A 7,668-nucleotide genomic window follows, 5' to 3' on the forward strand; every position below is an offset into this window, starting at 1 on the left:
AAGAGGCGGCTCTAGACCTGTGGTCCAACAGGGACAGCTGCAGCAACAGCTGCAACCTTGTTAGAAATGCAGATTCTCAGGCCCACCCCAGACTGAGTCAGAAACTCTGGGACTGAGACCCAGGCACCCCTGCATTACACCTCGGCTGTTTTACCCTCAGGCCACCTGCAAGGGGGATGCACACCTTGTCCTCTTTTGTCTGATGACATTTTCTGATGAGCACTGGATTCAAATCCTCGCTGTGTGACCTTGGCCAGGCGACAGCTCCGGTCTGAGCCTTACACTCCTTCTCTGTGCCTCCCTTCCAGGGGTGCAGTGCCACGAGCTCAGTGCCGTGCCGGGTGCGTAGGGAGGGCGAGCCAGCTGACAGATGGTATTGCTGTGGTTGGTCAGGGCTCTGAGTAGAGAATGAAGAGGCCTCAAAGGTCATTAATGTAAGCTGTCTGTCTGTCTGTCTGAGGCCTGACCCCCTGGGGACTGCCCCCCCGCTGCCCAGGAGGGGCAGTGTCCTGCAGCCCTTTCTCTGCTCGCAGTGGGTGGGGCGCCTCAGCCTCCGGAATTTGGAATTTTAGAGAGCACACAGGGGCTCCGAGGCCCTGCTCATGCCTACTCTAGCTCCCTGACTCTGGACTTGTCATTCACCTTCTCTGGGCCTCAGTTTCCTGTAAAGAGAAGGGGTGAGATGTGCCCAGAATGTACTCGATCAGAGGACTCCCTGGGCCCTCTGTGGGGCAGGGCTTCGAGGACTGTCCAGGCACTGATAGAAACAGATCATTCCAGGGCGCCTGGGTGGTTCAGTCAGTTAAGCGTCTGCCTTCAGCTCAGGTCATGATCCTGGAGTGCTGGGATCGAGTCCCGAGTGGGGCTCCCTGCTCAGCGGGGAGTCTGCTTCTCCTTCTCCCTCTGCCCCTCCCCGCCTTGTGCTTTCTCTCTCTCTCTCTTTCTCAAATAAATAAATAAACTCTTTTAAAAATAATATAAAAATTTAAAAAAGAAAAGAAAATCTTAAAAAAAGAAAGAAAGACCATTCCAGGGACTGCCACCGTGAAAGAAAAACTGTACACCAAAGGCCCTCATCTATCATAACAGTTCAGAGACATTAAAATATGAATTTCCAAATGAAGGAAGCCCAGCGCCCTTGGCCTTAGATCCCTTGGCTCTCCCCACAGGGCCAACTTTGCTCCTGAGGCCCCTCAAAGAGGCCGCAGGGAGTATCAAACCCCTCATCACTTCCTCCTGGACAGATCTGGCTCCAGGTAGGGAACCTGGTCTCCTGCCTGCAGAGGCCGACGCCCCCACTTAGCAGTTTCTGGCTCCAGCAAAAGGCAGTCGTCCTAGTGCTGAACGCATGTGCACGTTCTACCCCCTCACATTCCACCCCTTTCCTTTCATATTCAGTCACAGGATAAAAGCCTCCCTTTATGTAATGATAGAGCATTTTTGGTCTCATCTGCTCCTCAGAGCCACGCTAACAGCACAGCGTCGTTGCTCCCATTTCCCAGAAGCTCGCACAGCTGGAGAGCAGCGAGGTTGGGATTTGAACCCGGCCTTCTCACTACAAGTGCAGGGCACGTTAGAACTGGAGTTCCCAAAGCCGGGTCTGTTGAGCACACACGTCCGAGAGGTGTCCAGCAATCTGCTTCAGGAGGGAGGCTGCAGGGTCAGATGGCCTAGCTTTCAGTCCTGGCTCGGCAGCTTTCCAGCTGTGTGTCCTTTAACAAGTCAATCAACCTCTCTGAATTAAGTGTCGTTGTTCAGGGCTATAACCATATACGTTGAGAGTGGCAACCCCGTTTATTTTATAGGAAGAAAACACTCTGCTCTGATTTGATAAGTAATGAGTGGTGCTTCATTGTTTCATAGTAACAGTGGTTTATCTGGTGGTAAGCAAAATCTTTGAGGAACACAGCCCACAGAGTGGTGGAGCAATAACAAAGGGACCTCGAACAATGGCCAGGTCGGGGACACTACCTGTGCACAGGTGCCAGTCAGAGCCCTCAGCCCGCCTTTAGACTGAGTCTGATGGTCTCTCAGAAAAGAAGGTCCAACCAAGTAGTCCTGGAGGGAATTTTCCTGCAGGAAACCTCTCTGTGTGATCCCTACAGGGGTTCATCTGTTCTCTTTCAATGCTTCCGGGGATGGGAGTTTCTCTCTTAGGGTAAACTCTTGTGGGTTGGATGGCTCTAATTGTATTAGACTCTTCCGCAGAGCATGTCGGAACCAGCCTCCCTCGACCTCGAGCCTTCGGTCTCACTCCGGCCTCTGAGGCCCCAGGGTAAGTCTAGGCAAAGGCCCTGTGGGTAGCTGCAGACAGGTTCTGGAGTCTCTGCCAGCAAAGTCTCATGTTTGTTTTGAGTCCACGGCCCTGGCACCTGTAACTACCCACCACTGTACTCCCAGAATATTCTGGCAGAGTTTAAAAATTAAAGTTAATTAAATTCATGTATGGAATTTCATTCCCCCTCCCATGCTTACACACCTAAGGGATAATAGTAATCACACTACCACCATTTCCCCATCTGTTGAGCACTTCATTTCCTTCAAGGTGCCCTTGTATTTTTTATTTCAAATTGATCTCAGCATCCCCCATGAAATGGGTCAATGGGGGATTAGTATCCTCATCTTGTGGATGAGGAACTTGAGTTTCAGAGGTCCAGTGAGTTGTCCAAGAGTGAGAGCAGGAATTTGCTGGGGCTTCCGAATCCATGGCTAGTGCTTTTTCTACTATGGCTAATTATCAGAACTAATGCCAGGCTATAAAAATAGTCCACTTCTAAGAATTTACCCTATGGGAATATTTATTTTAAAATGCACATATTTGTGTACAAGAATGATTACCACAGCACTGTTGGCAAATGATTGTTTGCCATCTGATTGTCCATCAGTGGAGAACTGGTTACAAACTGTGGAACAGCCTGTAATGGAACCCTACACCACTTTCAAAACAGTGTAGGTGACTTCATGCAGTCGCGGGAGTAATGTGCCCGCAGTTCGGCTGAGCCATGCAGGGTTGAGTGGGGGGGGAAATGCATTTTTAAAAAGTGGGTGTAATGGCCCATTTTTATTTCAGAAATCTGTACGTTTGCACGCACAGAAAAGCTTAAAGGACCCACAGCTGTTATCAACAGTGGTTATCTTTTATTTGTGCGTGGGCAGGTCAGGAGGGTCAAGGGTAAAGCAAGATTGACTCTACATTGCTCTAAGTTTTCATTTTTTAAACAATAAAGGCAGAAAGTTTAAAAAGACTCATAGGGGTCTTTCATTCTTTACATTACAGAGTTTTGTTTTATAATAGATACATTTTTATTTGAAAAATATATATCTATAGCCCAAAGCATTGCCACAAAACAGTTTTCTTTGATTTCAAAGCGAGCAAATTGCAGAGTTGCAGTCAAGTGTATGCTAAGTTGGTCTTCACTGAAATATCCATCTCATCCTCAATGACAACACTTCACAGAGAAGACTCTCTTATACCCAGGAATAATCTTGGGACATGGCGGGTGGCAGCTCACGAAGTTCAACGGTAATGGGGCTCATGGTGGACTCCTTGTAACAAGTGTTTGAAAATTTTAACAGCAAGCACAGAAAAGGTTGTTATGGAGGACCTATGCTATAAATTATAATAACAGTAGCAGTCGTAATAACAAAAGCTGTTATTGCCACTGTGAATTTGAAACTCCCTGAGGCTGCCCTATGCTAGAAGCAAGCCCATCCTGTCTGCTTTTGTGTCTCCAGCATTTAAGACAGTGCCTGGAGTACAGTAGACGCTCAACGAACATTGCTTAACTGACTGAGCCACCCAGGTGCCCTGCCTCGGGAGTTTTAAAACAAAAGGGCACTTAGTTGTCCAAAAATTAATATTCATGATTTCTTCTAGTTGTTAGAAACCCTGGCAGATCAGTCCTCCTGATTCTGCCTCAGGCTGGCAGGTGGATGGCAGGGCCTTGAGGCTGGTCTAAAAGGGGGAGCCCGTTTGCAGTTGCAGCTGAGTGGTGAGCCTAGCCACCCACCGGACATGCCACACACACACTGGCCCCATGACAACTCTCTCCTGAAACCCCATGGCGATGTTTCCTAACTTGGGGATTGACAGAGGGTTTGAACTTTCTCTTTAAAAATAGCTAACTGCGGGGTGCCTGGGTGGCTCACTCGGTTAAGCGTCTGCCTTCGGCTCAGGTCATGATCCCGGAGTCCCGGGATCAAGTCCCACATCGGGGTCCGTGCTCAGTAAGGAGCCTTCTTCTCCCTTTCCCCCTACTTGTGCTCTCTCACTGTCAAATAAATAAATAAAACCTTAAAAAAAATAGCTAACTGCTTCTTTAGTTTATTGTCCTAAATTTCATAATCAAATCGTTCTTTGTATCCACATCTATCCACATTCTTTAACGTCTAGGTAGGGCCCGGAGCTCCCCCGTTCTTGCCCTCTTCAGTTTTTTTGGGCTTTACTTTCTCGCCATAGATGGTTCTGAGGCGGTGGGACTGTCTGATCAAGGGGGCGATGGGGAGGGGTTCTTCATGATTAAGGGACGGCCACTGGGGAATAGCTGAGAGCGGCCACAGGGTAGACTGCATAATCCTGACTCCGGGCTAAGACTTAATGTCTTGGGCTGCAGGAGGTCCTCAGATTTCAGTGGTCTGCCCAGCTCACCAGGGCCATGACCTTGCAGCAATTCCGAGCCAAGCAGCCAGTGTGCCTCTGGGCCACAGGACCCCAGGACCCTAAGCACATCTAGGGAATTCACACCGTTCCAGTCCTGCCCACTTGGTAACACCCTTAATGACAGGCTTTTCAGTGATTCATTTAAATAGGATTGTCCTTAGGAATCTCTTCTAACTATCCCAGAGTCTGATGAACGTGGTCCTCCTGCCACACCCCAGGCTGCCACAGCCTCGCCTCACTTCTCTGCTTTGCTCCAGAGGAGCTGGGTAGAAATCCTGTCTGTGTGGAGGGAATGCCACGGAATGTTCCATATTTGAGGGAATCTGAATTCTGATCCCCTAGTTACCTATTGCTGTGAAACAATATTAGCAACTTAAAACAATGCACATTTAAGGTGAAGGGGATTAAGATGTACAAACCTCCAGTTACAAAATAAATAAGTCACAGAGATGAAAAGTGCAACACAGGGAATATAGTCAATAATAACGTAATAACGCTGTATGGTGGACAGATTATCGTGGTGAGCACTGCATGATGTATAGAATTATCAAATCACATTGTTGTACAGCTGAAACATTCTATGTTAGCTCTACTTCAATAATAAAAAAATTTAAAAACCCACGCATTTATTATCTCACAGTTTCTGTTGGTCACGAGTTTGGGCTCAGCTAAGATCTACTTTGGGATCTCTTACAAGGCCTTAAGCAAAGTGTCACCCAGGGCTGGGGTCTCTGAAGCTCGACTGGGGAAAGATCTACTTCCAAGCTCCTGTGGCAATCGGCTGGATTTCACTCCTTGCAGGTTGTTGGACTGAGGGCTTCAGTCTCTTGCCTGCTGTTGTCTGGTGCCAATCCCCAGTTTCTTGTCACAGGAGTCTCCCCGTAAGGCGGCTCATAACACAGCAGGTGGCTTTGCCAAAGCGGCAAAGGGAGAGCGTTCCCCAGCAAGGCGGAAGCTACGGAGCTGTGTGACGTAACCAAGGGGCGTGGCAGCCTCTGCTGCATTCTACTGGTTAGAAGTAGGTCATAGGTTCTGCCCACACACCAGGGGAGGGATTCCACAGAGGTGTGAACACCTGGAAGCAGGACTCATGGGGCCCTTTAGAGTCTGTCCACCACAGGGATCAGCAAACTTTTGTAAAAGCCTGGAGAGGACACATTTTAGGCTAGCAGGTCAGATAGTTTCTGTCAGAACTATTCATCTCTGCCCTTGTAGCGTGAAATCAACCATCGACAGGCATAAACAAATGAATGTGTTCTAATGGAACTTTATGGACGCTGAAATGTGAGTTTCATATAATTTTTGCAGTCACAAAATGTCATTCGTCTTTTGATTTTTTCCTCCCAACTATTTAAAAATATAAAACCATTTTTAGATTGTCCATACAAAAATAGGCAGTGGGCCAGATTTGGTACTAGGTCATGGTCTGCCCACCCTGCCCTAGTTTATCAGGAAAATTAAATTTTTGCATATCAAATTTTCTTAAGGCGAGTTACTCCAGAATTGGAGGCCTTAGGGCAACCTCTCTGCAGGTGGTCAACTTCCACCGTTGGGTTTTAGAGTTCGTTCAGTTTCTAGACTCTACCCATTATGTTGAAGAAGGGAGATAGTCCCCCATTTGCCTAACCTCAATACCCCCTCACTTTCACTCAGGCAAGTCAGCCACGGAGAAATGCGTATTTGTCCTGAACTGATTAGTCCTGCAGATAGAAAGCATCCTCCGACCAGAACATACAGGCCATTGATGAGGACACACAAGTCCAGAGGGGCAAAGTGACTGCTCCCCACTACCAGGGCTGGGATTGGACCTCAATGTCACTTCCTGTCTCCCATGTCAGCCCACATTGCTCTTTTCTTGTTCTACTCTCTCTCATTCTCTCTCTTTCTCTCCTAACCCAGCCACCAATCCCTCAAGCAGACTGAGAGCTCTCTGAGGCCCCTGATAGAGGATCTCCCCTTCTTCTACCTGCTCATCCCCTTCTCCTCTCACTTCTGCCATTGACTGGGGACTGGCGGGGGGAGGGGGGCAGGTGCACAGTGGGACGGGTAGGGGGAGGGCAGCAAGTTCTCATGGCGTCCAAGTGAAATACAACAGGTGTCTATTAAAAAAAAAAAACATTTGCAGATTCTTCTGGGTGAATCCATACTTGTTGGGCCATTGGCTTTGGAGCTGCAGAAAATGTTTGACCCTGCCTGTCCTCCAGGGACTCCCCTTAGACCGGGAGGGGGTGAGTTAGTCCCACGTGACTAGTGGCTACAAAGGCTGTTAGCATTCAGTTCTAGTTGGAGGGTTTGTGAATAATCAATGAGTAGTTACTCAGTGAAATTACACCCAGGGGCTTAAAATAGAGTTTGTCTCTGGACTCTAGAGTGATCTTTTAAAACATTAATGGCATCATCCTTCCCCCTGCATGATACCCTTAGAATAAGATCCAAACTCCTCTCTACAGTTTACAGGCCCTGCCTGGCCTTGCCTGCTTCTTGGACCGTTCTTAACCTTGCCTCCCTTCCTTTCCCGAACAGCTGGGCACAGGCCCACCTCAGGGGATTTGCACTTGCTCTTTCTTCTGCCCAGAACGCTCTTACCTAGGGCTTTTTGAAGGGTTAATTCTTACTCGTCAGGTCTTGATTTAAATGAAGCCTCCTCCGAGGGCCCCCCCCCGCCCCCCGCCACACACACACACACAACCTCCCTTTTGAAGGAATCCTGCACACTCTGCTCTGCCGGTCTATTAGCTCCTCCTAGCCTTTATTAGCCCCTGCAGTCATTCTCTTCGCAGGTTTATCGTCTTTCTCTCATTTACTGCTGCATCACCAATACTTGCGGTCGAATCTGACACATGGGCAACTCCATAAATATCTCTTGCAAGAACCAAAAAAGGCTTCCCTTCTTTTATAAGGAATAATTGCAACCCAAATGTCCTTCAGTGGTTAAACAAACCAAGGTACCTCCACATCATCAATCCTACTCAGCAAAGAAAAGGTACAAACTATTGACGCACGCAACA

Source organism: Phoca vitulina, unplaced genomic scaffold (genome assembly GCF_004348235.1).
Source record: "Phoca vitulina isolate PV1807 unplaced genomic scaffold, GSC_HSeal_1.0 scaffold12, whole genome shotgun sequence".
Taxonomy (NCBI): domain Eukaryota; kingdom Metazoa; phylum Chordata; class Mammalia; order Carnivora; family Phocidae; genus Phoca; species Phoca vitulina.